This window comes from Anomaloglossus baeobatrachus, chromosome 9 (assembly GCF_048569485.1).
Source record: "Anomaloglossus baeobatrachus isolate aAnoBae1 chromosome 9, aAnoBae1.hap1, whole genome shotgun sequence".
NCBI classification, from domain to species: Eukaryota; Metazoa; Chordata; class Amphibia; order Anura; family Aromobatidae; genus Anomaloglossus; species Anomaloglossus baeobatrachus.
The window spans coordinates 217,751,871-217,768,893 of NC_134361.1; the positions used below are offsets into that span (position 1 = coordinate 217,751,871).

The window sequence follows — 17,023 nt, forward strand, 5'->3', positions numbered from 1 at the left end:
GTGACCAATGGGCCTCAGAGCTGGTCACCGATGAAAGTTGATTTACGCTGAGCAGAAATGATGGCCGCCAGTGTTGGAGATATGAACAAGAGTGCTGTGCCTCAGCCACTGTTGTCACTAGGCGAGGCTTTGGTGGTGGGATTATAGTGGGGGCCGGTGTGTCTGGTCACTACAGAACGGCCCTACACTGTGTGACTGGTGCAGTGACCGCCCCTATTACTGGAATAACATCATTAATCCAGTCATTGTGCCTCTGCATGAATAACAACGGCCTAATCTAATCTTCATGGACGACATCGAGGTCTCATCATTAGGGAGCAGCTGCTGGAGACTGGGGAATCTCAAATGGATAAGCTGCACTTTCTCCAGACCTGAATCCCAAAGAGAACCTATGGGATGAGCTGAGTCGCCGTGTAGAGGCCGTAACTCTGAACCCCAGAACCTCGATGACCCGAGGGCCACCGTTCAAGAAGAGTGGGATGCCAGCCTCCGCAGACAATAACTCCACTGGTGACCAGCAGGAGGCGCTGTTGTCAGCTGGAATTGATGTTCAAGGCCATATAACAAGTGATTGAGACACTGACTTTTTTTGGGGGGGGGTATAAGGGGGTGTACCCAGCACTGGTCTGGGCTTTGTTTTTAAAGACTCTTCAGGAATTGCTCCTTTTTCGTTTGCCCAATAGTCTGAGCATACAGTACGCACAGCGGGTTGTTTTGCTGTTGTTGTTGTTGTTTTTAGATAGTGTCACGCTCCCCGGCTCCCCTGCCACGCTCTCCGGCTCCCCTGCCACGCTTCCCGGCTCCCCTGCCATGCTTCCCGGCTCCTCTTCCAGGTGTCCCCCGCTCCACAGCCTCCATGCCCCATCACCTGCGGTCCCCAGGCAGCCCGGTCCCCGCTCCAGGCGCCCGTCGGCAACTCTGCTCCAGCCCGGCACTCCTGCCTCCTGTGCACCGCTCCCTGCTCTGGCTTCTGGCACCCGGGCCTCGCGCATGCGCATTAGGGCGCGCGCGCGGTCATTGACCCTCTCTTAAAGGGCCAGTGTCCTCCAACAGGATATTGAAGAATCAGGTACAGGGTATATAGGGGGATCCTTTCCAAGTGGGCGGGGCCTGTTCTTCGTGTTTTGCTAAGCTAGGAGTCAGGTCTCCTTGTGTCTTGTGGTATACTTACCTATCTCTCTCGTAGAGCCGCTCCTGCCTCGCCAACCGGTCCTGACGATACCCGAACCCCGAACGGTGACTGTCTGCCATCCCGTCAGTTCCTACCATCTCCGATCCCTGTGGTGACCCACCTTCTCGCTCCGTTGGTTCCGGACTCTGCCTGACGTCATCTCGGCCTCCGAACCTGAGCTCCGTCACCCGGACTACCTTCAGAGACCCCGTGGTCCCAGGGACTTCTTCACTCCACTCCTCTGAACGGACTGTCCTGCTACCCGTAGTGCTCCGGCTACCGGGCACCTTGCCCTCGGTGAGGTGTTCAGCCCAGTGGATCCACCTCCTGGGTCTGCCCGTCCACCTGGCCCTAACAGATAGACATACAATAATCAATTTGAATGTTTTTTTATTGCTTTTTCAGATGGGTTTTGGAGTCGACATGTTACAAACCAACCTTAAAAAAACAACTCGTGGTGTGAACATGTCCTAAAAGCCATTTTTAGTCCAGAAAAAAAAAGAAGCAAAAACTAAAAGACGATGAATCAGGGACAATAAACCTTTTATTATCGGCATCGCATAGCTCTGACTATATAAAAGTGTTCACATGGGCAGAAAATAGAACAAACCACGTAGGCGGTTTTACAAGTGTTTCCCCGCACATCTATATGTGTTTTGCCTGTAGATTATATTTACGATATTTGCATTGTCCGCAGTGGACGTTCCTCCCCCGTGTACACGTGTGACGGCCGCTGGGCACTGACCTGGCCTTTAGGGTACGGTTTGGCTTTTATGAGAGGTCGGTGTTTCGTTGCCGCATCTGGATCCTGGGCATATTCTAGAAAATGTCAGTTCTTTTCTTAAGACTGAAGTCACAATATCATCCGTAGGAAGATGTCTGATTCCGGTCTGATAGTTTATAGGTTTTATCTTTGTGGCACTGTTATTGGGACGCTGCAGGTCTTTTTTCTTACTTAATATTTCACTTATTGTGGTGCTAATCTACAGGAATGTGTAATAACATTTTACTATATATACCTGTTATTTAGGAACAGTGTGGCACTGTTATTGGGGCACTATATGGCCCTGATATATAAGAATTGAGACACTGTTATTGGGGCACTATATGGCCCTGTGATATAGCAAAGCTGTGGCCCTGTTATTAGGACACTATATGGTCCTGATATACAAGACCTGTGTGGCACTGTTATCAGAGCAGTATATGGTCTTGTTATATAGGAACTGTGTGGCACGGTTATTGAGACACTATATGACCCTGTTATATGGGAACTCTGTGGCACGGTTATTGGGACACTGTATAACCCTATTATATAAGAACTGTGCTGGGACACTATATGGCGCTGTTATATAGGAACTGTGTGACACTGTTATTGGGGGAAACTCTGTGGCACTGATATAGGGGTTCTGTTATCTAGGAACTGTGTGGCACTGTTATATAGGGACTGTGTGGCACTGTTATATAGGGACTGTGTGGCACTGTTATTGGGGTTCTGTTATCTAGGAACTGGGTGACACTGTTATATGGGTTCTGTTATATAGGAACTGTGTGGCACTGTTATATAGGGACTGTGTGGCACTGTTATTGGGGTTCTGTTATCTAGGAACTGGGTGACACTGTTATATGGGTTCTGTTATATAGGAACTGTGTGGCACTGTTATTGGGGGACTGTTATATAGGAACTGTGTGGCACTGTTATTGGGGCACTGCATGGCCCTGTTATATAAGAACTGTGTGGCACTGTTATTGGGGCACTATGTCGCCCTGTTACATAGGAACTGCGTGGCATCATTATTTTGGCATTCTTTAATGCTCTATTATGGGAATTGTGTGACACCATTAAATTTGGACATTATGTGTTCATGTTGTATTGTAACTGTGATACGTATTGTTGAGCATTGTATGGCGGTTTTTAGGCACGGTGTGGTGTTATTATACAGGAACTATATTAGAAGAACAAACCTCTGACTGATGAATTATATATTTAAAAATATTCAGTGCAGAAAGAAAGACCCAAAGCAGAGTTCAGGGTCGCCCATCCCTTTATGTGTTATGGTCCCGCAGTGCAGAGGACAGACGTGTGTACAGAGTGGGAGGGTTACACCGAAGGCGTGATACACCCGGCATCACATATAAAGGAGCCCCGGGCCGGTGACTCCACATCCGCACGAGTGCACACGTGAACGGTGACACTGGTGAATGTGCATGTACTGACTGCCAAGCACAGGACGGGGAGCAGCGGAGACGGCAGACACACACAGGTAGGAGCCACCTTCAACCCTGTGACCTGCTTATAAGACAACCGGCTTAAAGGGGCGGTCTAGTGTCCTATGACTCTGGATAATTAAGGCTGGGGCTACGAGGCGACTTTGGCCACAACAGAGGTTGCATGGCCATAGATTGCTATGTACCGCGTAGTACAGGTGAATGTGGTCACATTGTGACTCTTATAATGAGTGGGAAAAATCTGCACTAAAAATGCATAAAAAACGCATAAAATATGCAGTGAAAACGCCTGCAAAAATGCATGAAAAAACGCATAAGAAATGCATGGAAAAAATGCAGCAAAAATGAATGAAAAATGCTTTAAAAATGCAGCAAAAATGAATGAAAAATGCTTTAAAAATGCAGCAAAAATGCATGAAAAAATGCATAAAAATGCATGAAAAAATGCATAAAAATGCATGAAAAAATGCAGCAAAAATGAATGAAAAATGCTTTAAAAATGCAGCAAAAATGAATGAAAAATGCTTTAAAAATGCAGCAAAAATGCATGAAAAAATGCATAAAAAATACATGTTTTTGATGCCATTTTCCTACCAAGAGATGCAGAAATGGTGCAAAAAAATTTACACCAAATACCTAACTTGTGCACATAACTTTAGGGCCAAAAACAACCAGCTAAACTTTTAATTTTTAGCGATTTGCTCTTGGTGGTTGCAGCCCCTGGTGGTCTCACTGTGACCCCATTCACTTAAATGGAGCAGTAGCACACAGGGATGATTGGCAAATGCCAAATTCAGCGGGTAGCCCCAACCTAAACCTTTCTAATAAACCTTGATTTGCTTTTGGTGGTCGCGGTCCCCGGAGGTCTTCCTGTGACCCCATTCACTTCAATGGAGCAGTAGCACATAGGGATCATCAGCCGGTAGCCCTAACATAAACCTTTCTAATGAACCTTGATTCTTCACCATTGTCAAGACCTCTGCTTGCTGTCAATGGATGAGAATATTCTCTAATACATCCAGAGACTGAAAAGCAAAACCCTTTCGACTATAATCAGCTGCATTGCTACAATGTAACAGTGAGGGGTCAGGACACAAGACAGATGTGGTTTCATCTGACTGATACACTGTCACAAATTACAGCTGTGTGAGCAGGAAGGTGTCACATATCGTATACGGTCTATGTATATGAGCTAAATAGACCGGATACATTTGATCCACTCTGATACATTGTAACAAAACACAGATGAGGATGATCTACTGGATACAATGTAACAACCCCTCAGCTGTGAGAACAGGACTTGGGTGTAAATAATGCTTCCATTAGGAAAATAGATACAGTAAAAATAAGTGAACAAAGACGGTATAAATTCCTCAGATTTGGCCACGTCCACAGTCTGTTGTCAGAGGCCGATAGATTACAACTTAATATCCATTATTTTGGGATCTCTGCTTTCTCCTGGGTAACATCATGCAGCAACCTACGGCGGCAACTGCCAGAGGGCGGCTGTGATAATTGTGAGTAGATACATTGTGCAGCATTACAAATAGCATCACCCAGTGGCCACCAGAGGTACTGCAACTGCCATTAAGCACCTGAGTGATGATAATGGACTTTTTCTGGTTACTCAGCTTTCCCACAACTACAGTAGGGGAAATAAGTATTTGCTCCCTTGCTGATTTCGTAAGTTTGCCCCCTGACAAAGACATGATCAGTCTATAATTTTAAGGGTCGGTTAATTTTAACAGTGAGAGATAGAATATCCAAAATAAAATCCAGAAAATCACATTGTATAAATTATATAAATGTATTTGCATTTTTCAGAGAGTAATAAGTATTGGATCCCTCTGGCAAACAAGACTTAATCCTTGGTGGCCGTCCCCTTATTGGCCGCCCAGCAGTCAGACGTTTCTTGTAGTTGATGATGAGGCTTGCGCACATGTCAGGAGGATTTTGCTCCACTCCTCTTTGCAGATTATCAATAAATCATTAAGATTTTGCGGCTGTCACTTGGCAACTCGGATCTTCAGCTGCTCCATAAGTTTTCTATGGGAGTAAGGTCTGGAGACTGGCTAGGCCACTCCATGACCTCAATGTGCTTCTTTTTCAGCCACTCCTTTGTTGTCTTAACTGTATGTTTTGGGTCATTGTGGTGCTGGAAGACCTAGGCATGACCCATTTTTAATGTCCTGGCGGAGGGAAGGATGTTGTCACTCATGAATTTACAGTAGATGGCTCCATCCATTGTTCCATTGATGCCATGAAGTAGTCCTGTGCCCTTAGCAGATAAACAACTCCAAACCATTATGTTTTCACCTCCATGCTTGACACTGAGGAGGGTGTTCTTTGGGTCATAGGCAGCATTTCTCTGCCTGCAAACATGGCGAGTCAAATTAAAACCAAAGAGCTGAATTTTTGCCACATCTGACCACAGCATCGTCTCACAATCACTCTCAGGATCATCCAGGTGTTCATTGACAAACTTCAGACAGGCCGGCTGCACACAGGTCTTCTTTAGACGGGCTGGCTGCACATGGTCCTTCTTCAGACAGGCCGGCTGCACACAGGTCTTCTTCAGACAGGCCGGCTGCACATGGTCCTTCTTCAGACAGGCCGGCTGCACACAGGTCTTCTTCAGACAGGCCGGCTGCACATGGTCCTTCTTCAGACAGGCCGGCTGCACGTGAGCCATCTTCAGACGGACTGGCTGCACGTGAGCCTTCTTCAGACAGGCTGGCTGCACGTGAGTCTTCTTCAGACAGGCCGGCTGCATGTGAGTCTTTTTCAGACGGGCCGGCTGCTCGTGAGCCTTCTTCAGACAGGCCGGCTGCACATGGGCCTTCTTCAGACAAGCCGGATGCACATGGGCCTTCTTCAGACGGGCCGGATGCACATGGGCCTTCTTCAGACGGGCCGGCTGCACATGGGCCTTCTCAAGACGGGCCGGCTGCACATGGGCCTTCTTCAGACGGGCCGGCTGCACATGAGCCTTCTTCAGACGGGCCGGCTGCACATGTGCCTTCTTCAGACGGGCCGGCTGCACATGGGCCTTCTTCAGACGGGCCGGCTGCACATGGGCCTTCTTCAGACGGGCCGGCTGCACATGGGCCTTCTTCAGACGGGCCGGCTGCACATGGGCCTTCTTCAGACGGGCCGGCTGCACATGGGCCTTCTTCAGACGGGCCGGCTGCACATGGGCCTTCTTCAGACGGGCCGGCTGCACATGGGCCTTCTTCAGACGGGCCGGCTGCACATGGGCCTTCTTCAGGCGGGCCGGCTGCACATGGGCCTTCTTGATCAGTGGGACTTTGCTGGCACTGCAGGATTTTAAGCCATTATGCCGTAATGTGTTACCAATTTTCCTTTCTTGGCTTTTTCTCAGAGAATATGAATGATAACACAAATACTTTTTTCCCACTCATGGTTAGTGGTTGGGTGAAGCCATTTATTGTCAAACTCCCAATTTATACAATGTGATTTTCTGGATTTTATTTTGGATATTCTATCTCTCACTGTTAGAATGAACCTAGCCTTTAAATTATAGACTGTTCATATCTTTGTCAGTGGACAAACTTACAAAATCAGCAAGGGATCCAATACTTATTTCCCCCACTGTAGGTATAATTTCAAAACCTTGACAGAAGAGGGGACTAAATGACTTGTACTATTTTTGGAGGGAGAGGTGAAACACCCTTCAAATATCCAGTTCATATCCATCCAGCGTATCTGACCACTCCCGGAAGCGGTTGTCTGCCATTGTTGGCTATGCACCTGCTAGGAATGTGCGCTCGGTCGGTCATGCGTATCGTCTTCTACAGACCGCAGAAAATCTCATGAGTCAAATGAGGCGTGACACAAAGAGAGAATCGGAGGAATCCATTTTTAGAAGACTTTAGAAAAAAAAATAAAATAAATAAAGTGCAGTACCCTTGGTGGCCAGCATGTGATGCTGTTCATGATCCTGACAAGCATGTGACCACAGAGGAAGATCATGATCACTTGGGGGCAGGGGCTATAATAAGGGGCGCATCATTGTCCTCCTGAACCCCTACTCAAAATCAGATGCCAATATCTCACTTCTTAATTGTTACACTCATCTTGTAACATATTCCTCTTGGACCCTTCACTTCTCCGTTCCTGACTTATTCAAAGCCCCCAATTTCACTCCATTACCCCTAAAACTAGACAGAAGAGGCCCCTGTGCTAGAACAATACATGGTTCCCTTTGTAGTCCAATAGCTCCTCATAGTATTTTGGATGTGGAGGTGTCCTCCTTACCACTTGGGCCCCTGGTTGCACCAATGGGATGTCCGCCCCTACCTAAAGCACTTGATGACCTTCTCCCTTCCACCCTTTGACTTCCCTCCCTTCTATTGAACCCTCTTCCCCCATATTGGCATCGGTCTTCCTTTTTCTGAAGGCCCCCAAAAGCCCCTTCAAGCTTCCGGTTCCTCGCAGTACCCTTTCCACCTCCTATCCCCCTCCCTAAAAGTGCTTTGTATGTCTTACCTATCCCACTCTCAAGAGACCTCCCCCTCAAACCTTTTTTCTGGACTCTCCACAGACCCCCATTCTCCTAGAAACCATGCTAATATCGTCTTCCCTTGACTTCTACCCACCAATGGTATAAGGAGACCATGGGGCCCAGATTTGTTTGCTACATGGAGCCCAGATATTTCTGATGGCATCCAAGGTGAGAGTTACAGCTTGCAAGCTCGAAGCTTTGACTTGGCCACATCCCAGAGATATATTGACTTTTCCTTGAAGGACCTCTCTCACGAGACCCCTACAAACCTCTTTCCTGGGCCCAACAAAGACCCCCATTCTCCTAGAAACCCTGATAATATTGTCTTCCCTTGACTTTCATCCACCAATGGTATAAGGAGACCATGGAAGCCAGAATTTTTGGCTATATGGAGCCCAAATATTGCTGATGGCGTCCAAAGTGAGAATTACAACTTTCAAGCTCGTAGCTTTGACTTGGCCACACCCCAGAGATATATTGACTTTTCCTTGAAAGACCTATCTCACTCTCTCTCATGAGACCCCTACAAACCTCTTTCCTGGACCTACCAAAGACCCTCATTCTCCTAGAAACCCTGCTAATATTGTCTTCCCTTGACTTCCATCCACCAATAGTATGAGGAGACCATGGGGCCCAGAGTTTTTGGCTATAAGGAGCCCAGAAATTGCTGATGGCGTCCAAGGTGACAGTTACAGCTCGCAAGCTCGTAGCTTTGACTTGGCCACACTGCGGAGATATATTGACTTTTCCTTGAAGTGTTGGCAGAGGAGCTGACAGCAGCAGCATCTACTGAGTTATCGAGGTCTTATTAACGTGGGAGATGTGATGCCGCCGCGGTTTGTGGAGCTGAGCTCTGCTCTTCCTGTTGACAGCAGCTGGAGAGCGGCCACAAAATTACCGTTTCTAGAATTTATGCTTTCGAATTCAACCTGAACTAATAATAGAAAATGTTCTCTCCGTAATGAGGAGCCCAAAACCTCCGAAATCTTAGGTCTTATATTCCCCCTCTACCACCACAATCTGTCTCGAAAAGTGGTGATACCTCTCCAACACCACTAGGAGACTAGAAGTTACCATCCAACAGCTTAGATAAGCCGGGTGATCACCTGTGAGGGACCTATACTAGTGACACGGCATGGCTCAATGTAGAGCAAGGTGTCAGACACCCTGTCACCAATTCTCATCAATCTATATGCAGAAGTTATTTTCAGGAAGGCTGAACTTGCCGAAAAAGAAGAAGGAATCAAAATTGCTGACAAGTCACCAACAATCTTAAAAATGCAGACGATACAACATTGACAGTAACAAGCCTAGATGGAGTGAAGGACATATTACAGAGGGTCAAGATGGAAAGCTCGAAACATGGGACTCCTACTCAATACAAAGAAGACAAAGATATTGACCACTGCCAGGTACGACTAGGACACATCTGAGATGGACGGTGACGAATTGGAAGTTGTAAAGGACTTCAACCTTTACCGATAAATCATCACTCAAGTCACAGGGAAGACACCAGAGGTCAATTGGAGAATAGCTATGGTCAAATTAACAATGAAGTCACTAGCAAGGTCCTCAAATCAAGGAATGTTTCACTGTTGATGAAGACAAGGCTCCTACATAGTCTGGTCTCGGCTCGTACATAGTCTGGTCTTTTCTGTAGTCACATATGGATGCGAAACCTGGATGATAAAGAAACAAGACAGAAGAAGAATCAATGCCGTCGAAATGCGGTGCTGGAGAAGGATGTTATCAATACATGGATGGCAAGAAGAACAAACACATCAATTTTGGAACAAATGAAGCCAGACATGTGACTGGAAGCAAAGATCAGCAAGCTGTAACTTGTCTACACATCATACAAAAAGAGCAATCAATAGAGAAGGACATCATGGTCGGAAAAATGGAAGGAACAAGGCGAAGAGGAAGACCAGCAACCAAATGGCTTGATGCTATCAGATAACGTCAGAGAAGACCCTGGTGGACCTATCTAGGCAGAGAAGACCCTGGTGGATCTATGTAGTCACAGAAGACCCTAGTGGACCTATCTTGGTGGAGAAGACCCTGGTGGACCTATCTAGGTGAAGAAGACCCTAGTGAACCTACCTAAGTGGAGAAGACCCTGGTGAACCTATCTAGGGGAAGAAGACCCTGGTGAACCTACCTAGGCGGAGAAGATCCTGGTGGACCTATCTAGACGGAGAAGACCCTGGTAGACCTATTTATACTTATACAAGATCGATGTTCCTACAGAGTATTCATCCATAAAGTCGCCATGACTCCAGATCTAGCTGAAGGCAGTTACATAATAATAATAATAATATCTAAGCTGTTCCAAATATACAGGATTACAGGACCAAAATGCATTTACGCCTTCACATTCAGACTTTTCAGGGGTGGAAAACTGAGCAATTTCCCAGGACATTCCTTTACTAGTGGAACAGTACTCTAAGATAGCAGCAAAACTTTCACTGTCAAGGACCACCAGGTGCATAATCATTAGCTCCATCACTATTTAGACATTGTATGGCAGTATTATTCGAGCGATGAATGGCGCTTTTATTTAGACTAAAAATGACAGTAGTATGCAAGCAGTGTTATTTGGATATACTATGTTGGTACTGTATACGAGTACTATAGGGTATTGTATGGCAATATAAATTTGGACACTGAATGACACTTTTATTTAAGTATAGAATGGCCATATTATGTGGGATCTTTATGGCAGTGTTACATGACAGTACATATAGGAGCGCTAAATAATAGCACTGTCTGGCATTATTATTTGGGCACTGAATGACAGGACTGTCTGGGCACTGTATAGTGATTATATTTGGATATTATGCAGAAGTATTATTTTGCACTAAATGGCACGTTTTCATTTGATCACTGATTGCCAGGACTATGTTGAAATTATATAGTAGTGATATGTGAACACTGTGTGACAGTGTTATTTGGAAACCGTATTGCGGTATTATTTAGGTAGAATTTAGTACAGAAATTTGAGAATTAAATGATAGCATTGTGTGATAACTGTATTGTTATTTGGCATTGTATGTCAGTATTATCTGAATTCTGAATAGCAGGACTGTGTGGGAACTATACAGCCATATTATTTGGATACTGTATGGCAGTATTATTTGGGCACTAAATAGCAGTATTTTACAGGCATTATCAGGACGCAATCGTCATCAAACTGGTCCAATACCATGCAGATATTGGGGCTCCTAGGCGGTAAGGAAAAGAAGCCTCTGGCCTAATGTAAATGTGGCCCGGCCGCTCACCTATACAGACATTTTATTAGATGTGTCTTTGTATGGGGCAGAGGAGCTGTTGCCACACTCAAGACACCAGGGCTTGTAACAATTATTTCCTCTAGTGCCAGCATCTCTGCAGGGACATCAATTTACTCACTGCCCTGACCGGTTCACGTCCTCCCCGCGCTCCCCTGGCCATCCATGTGTGCTGCTCTCTCCTTCCCCTCCCGGGCCCTGTGCATCCCGCACAGGGTTCTCGCAAGTGCACCTGAGACACATGCACGCACTCTGGCCCTCCTCTTAAAGGGCCGGTGTGCTATTTCCAGGAAATGCCTCTCAGCCTATGGCTGAGAGGCACTTTGTATTTAAGGCACCCTCCCATTAGGAGAGGTGCCTGCGCAATGCCTCTAATAAGTCAGTCAGTCTCCAGTCTGCTAGCTAGTTGTCAGGTCCTGAGCTCCTGCCCTGTTATGCTTGTGTCCGTCTCCAGTATCTGCCTTCCCATACCTGTCTACCCCTGCCATGCCCACCATTCCTGTCTGTACCCGCCTGTCCAGCCTGCCTCAGTGACCCTGCCTGTGCTCTGGGGTCAGCTGCCACAGTGCCGGTAACTGCCCTGGAAGTAGCACCTGGCGTCTGCCTCGCGGGGGGGCGCTTATTTGAGCCACTGCCACTATGGGGTAAGCACGCATCCCCCATGTGGTCCAGTGGGTCCACTAATCCCGCTCACTGCCCCTAAACCTCTGCACCTTCTATAGATATGCCCCAGGATTGAAAGCCCATGGCTATCTCAGGATTACAAAGTAAAGGGTCTAAAAACCAAAGGATCCTCTCCGCTGCTCAATGGGCCCCATAAACCTGTAGCAAGGGCAGACGCAAACAGCAGAGGGCTCCTGTGCAATGACAGTATGTGGGCCCTTTACAGACCAATAGTTCATCATAATGCACAAGTCCACCTTTACCTCTTGGTTGCACCAATGATATGTCCGCCCCTGATCATAATGCACCCCTTAATGGCTCTGGACAGCTGCGATGAAGGTGGTCGTGGACCCCCGAACTTCTTGGGCCCCCGTGTAGCTGCACAGGTTGCATCAATGCTATGTCCGCCCCTGCCCTGGACATGGCCCTAACAGGACTTCCCATTCTAGGTAATGATGGATGAAACTATTGCGCAGCCTCACCGCCGTCCAATAACTGATTGTGAGAAGGTGCACATTGCGCGGCGTCTTCCGCCCGCTGTGGTCACTGATTCCTCTCTCTGACGGTGCAGAGGTTCATTGACAACAGGAACTTGCTCAGAAAAAAAACAAAACAGCCGTCATCCGTGATAACAGCAGCAGAGATCCTGGCAGCCGCCCAGGCAGCATCCTCGTCCTCAGCATCTCCTGCAGCGACAGGCAAGGTCAGGCTCTATATACACACACAGCGAACCGCACAGGTATAGCAATGGCTGGGGCATCATTACAGGGAAGCCTCATAGCTGCTATAATAAGGGGGATATTGGGTGGATGGGTGGGTGGGACTCACTGGTGGCCCCCATTACTGATGAGCCGCCCGCCACCGTTATTACCATGCATGTGACAGATTGTCAGATTGTGGGATTGTGACATGTGGAAGGCAAATGAGTCAATGTGGCAATCCTGACCCCGCTCCAGATACAATACAATATACCAGAAGCGTCACTCACACTGATCCTGCTATTAACCCCTTCACTGCAGCACAGAGGCGGATACAGATAGAGGCACGTGCGAAAGAGCAATATGTATATATATATATATAACTACTATAATATTGCCCCCCTGTGTACAAGAATATAACTACTATAATACTGCTCCCTATATACAAGAATATAACTACTATAATACTGCTCCCTATGTACAAAAATATAACTACTATAATACTGCCCCCTATGTACAAGAATATAACTACTATAATACTGCCCCTATGTACAAGAATATAACTACTATAATACTGCCCCTATGTACAAGAATATAACTACTATAATACTGCCCCTATGTACAAGAATATAACTACTATAATACTGCCTCTATGTACAAGAATATAACTACTATAATACTGCCCCTATGTACAAGAATATAACTACTATAACACTGCCCCCTATGTACAAGAATATAACTACTATAATACTGCCCCCTATGTACAAGAATATAACTGCTATAATACTGCCCCCTATATACAAGAATATAACTACTATAATACTGCCCCTATATACAAAAATATAACTACTATAATACTGCCCCTATGTACAAAAATATAACTACTATAATACTGCCCCTATGTACAAGAATATAACTACTATAATACTGCCTCTATGTACAAGAATATAACTACTATAATACTGCTCCTATGCACAAGAATATAGCTACTATAATACTGCCCCTATATACAATAATATACCTACTATAATACTGCTCCTATGTACAAGAATATAACTACTATAATACTGCCCCCTATATACAAGAATATACCTACTATAATACTGCCCCCTATGTACAAGAATATAACTACTATAATACTGCCCCTATGTACAATAATAAAACTACTATAATACTGCCCTTATTTACAAGAATATAACTACTATAATACTGCCCCCTATGTACAGGAATATAACTACTATAATACTGCCTCTATGTACAAGAATATAACTACTATAATACTGCCTCTATGTACAAGAATATAACTACTATAATACTGCCCCTATGTACAATAATAAAACTACTATAATACTGCCCTTATTTACAAGAATATAACTACTATAATACTGCCTCTATGTACAAGAATATAACTACTATAATACTGCTCCTATGCACAAGAATATAGCTACTATAATACTGCCCCTATATACAATAATATACCTACTATAATACTGCTCCTATGTACAAGAATATAACTACTATAATACTGCCCCCTATATACAAGAATATACCTACTATAATACTGCCCCCTATGTACAAGAATATAACTACTATAATACTGCCCCTATGTACAATAATAAAACTACTATAATACTGCCCTTATTTACAAGAATATAACTACTATAATACTGCCCCCTATGTACAGGAATATAACTACTATAATACTGCCTCTATGTACAAGAATATAACTACTATAATACTGCCTCTATGTACAAGAATATAACTACTATAATACTGCCCCTATGTACAATAATAAAACTACTATAATACTGCCCTTATTTACAAGAATATAACTACTATAATACTGCCTCTATGTACAAGAATATAACTACTATAATACTGCCCCTATGTACAATAATAAAACTACTATAATACTGCCCCCTATGTACAAGAATATAACTACTATAATACTGCCTCTATGTACAAGAATATAACTACTATAATACTGCCCCTATGTACAAGAATATAACTACTATAATACTGCTCCTATGTACAAGAATATAGCTACTATAATACTGCCCCTATATACAATAATATACCTACTATAATACTGCTCCTATGTACAAGAATATAACTACTATAATACTGCCCCTATGTACAAGAATATAACTACTATAATACTGCTCCTATGTACAAGAATATAGCTACTATAATACTGCCCCTATATACAATAATATACCTACTATAATACTGCTCCTATGTACAAGAATATAACTACTATAATACTGCCCCCTATGTACAAGAATATAACTACTATAATACTGCCCCTATGTACAAGAATATAACTACTATAATACTGCCCCTATGTACAATAATAAAACTACTATAATACTGCCCTTATTTACAAGAATATAACTACTATAATACTGCTCCTATGTACAAGAATATAGCTACTATAATACTGCCCCTATATACAATAATATACCTACTATAATACTGCTCCTATGTACAAGAATATAACTACTATAATACTGCCCCTATGTACAAGAATATAACTACTATAATACTGCTCCTATGTACAAGAATATAGCTACTATAATACTGCCCCTATATACAATAATATACCTACTATAATACTGCTCCTATGTACAAGAATATAACTACTATAATACTGCCCCCTATGTACAAGAATATAACTACTATAATACTGCCCCTATGTACAAGAATATAACTACTATAATACTGCCCCTATGTACAATAATAAAACTACTATAATACTGCCCTTATTTACAAGAATATAACTACTATAATACTGCCCCCTATGTACAGGAATATAACTACTATAATACTGCCTCTATGTACAAGAATATAACTACTATAATACTGCCTCTATGTACAAGAATATAACTACTATAATACTGCCTCTATGTACAAGAATATAACTACTATAATACTGCCCCTATGTACAATAATAAAACTACTATAATACTGCCCTTATTTACAAGAATATAACTACTATAATACTGCCTCTATGTACAAGAATATAACTACTATAATACTGCCCCTATGTACAATAATAAAACTACTATAATACTGCCCCCTATGTACAAGAATATAACTACTATAATACTGCCTCTATGTACAAGAATATAACTACTATAATACTGCCCCCTATGTACAAGAATATAACTACTATAATACTGCTCCTATGTACAAGAATATACCTACTATAATACTGCCCATATATACAAGAATATAACTACTATAATACTGCCCATATATACAACAATATAACTACTATAATACTTCCCCCTATGTACAAGAATATTACTACTATAATACTGCCTCTATGTACAAGAATATAACTACTATAATACTGCCCCCTATGTACAAGAATATAACTACTATAATACTGCCCCCTATGTACAATAATAAAACTACTATAATACTGCTCCTATGTACAAGAATATATCTACTATAATACTGCCCCTATGCACAAGAATATAACTACTATAATACTGACCCCTATGTACAATAATAAAACTACTATAATACTGCTCCTATGTACAAGAATATAACTACTATAATACTGCTCCTATGTACAAGAATATAACTACTATAATACTGCCCATATATACAAGAATATAACTACTATAATACTGCCCCCTATCTACAAGAATATAACTGCTATAATCCTGCCTCCTATGTACAAGAATATAACTACTATAATACTGCCCCTATATACAAGAATATAACTACTATAATACTGCTCCTATGTACAAGAATATAACTACTATAATACTGCCCCCTATGTACAAGAATATAACTACTATAATACTGCTCCTATGTACAAGAATATAACTACTATAATACTGCCCCCTATGTACAAGAATATAACTACTATAATACTGCTCCCTATGTATAAGAATATAACTACTATAATACTACCCTCTATGTACAAGAATATAACTACTATAATACTGCTCCCTATGTATAAGAATATAACTGCTATAATACTGCCCCCTATGTACAAGAATATAACTACTATAATACTGCTCCTATGTACAAGAATATAACTACTATAATACTGCTCCTATGTACAAGAATATAACTACTATAATACTACCCTCTATGTACAAGAATATAACTACTATAATACTGTCCCTATGTACAAGAATATAACTACTATAATACTGCCCCTATGTACAAGATAATAGTCTAATATGTTTGGGGGACTTCACCCCTGATATCACTGTACGTCCTTGCAGTCTTATTGCTGGGTTATAGTCACCCCCCTGCAGACAATGAGTGTTCCTTGTACCTTCCCTGTAATGAGGCCAAGAATAGTATCAGTAGGAAGGAAACATCAATACACAATGGGCCATGCATACAGTGTGCGCCGTGTCTGGAGGTGGAGCGAGGGCCCTGATCACAGTAGAGCTGTGTGTGGAGTCTATGAGAACCTGCCCCG

The 17,023-nt window shown here is 43.2% G+C and overlaps 1 protein-coding gene across 3 annotated transcripts in view; it reads left to right on the forward strand.

Annotated features, from left to right (window-relative positions):
- Positions 1–3,336: 3,336 nt before the first annotated feature.
- The window catches only part of LOC142251573 (uncharacterized), a 60,975-nt gene continuing 47,288 nt past the window's right edge, over positions 3,337–17,023 (forward strand). Inside the window, exon 1 of one of the 3 annotated variants that reach the window (XM_075324501.1) lies at positions 3,337–3,432. The gene's annotated coding sequence lies outside the window, so the exon portion shown is untranslated. Of the gene's footprint in view, positions 3,433–12,409; positions 12,615–17,023 lie in introns of those variants that run through there. The other 2 variants (XM_075324499.1, XM_075324500.1) reach the window with 2 other exon arrangements.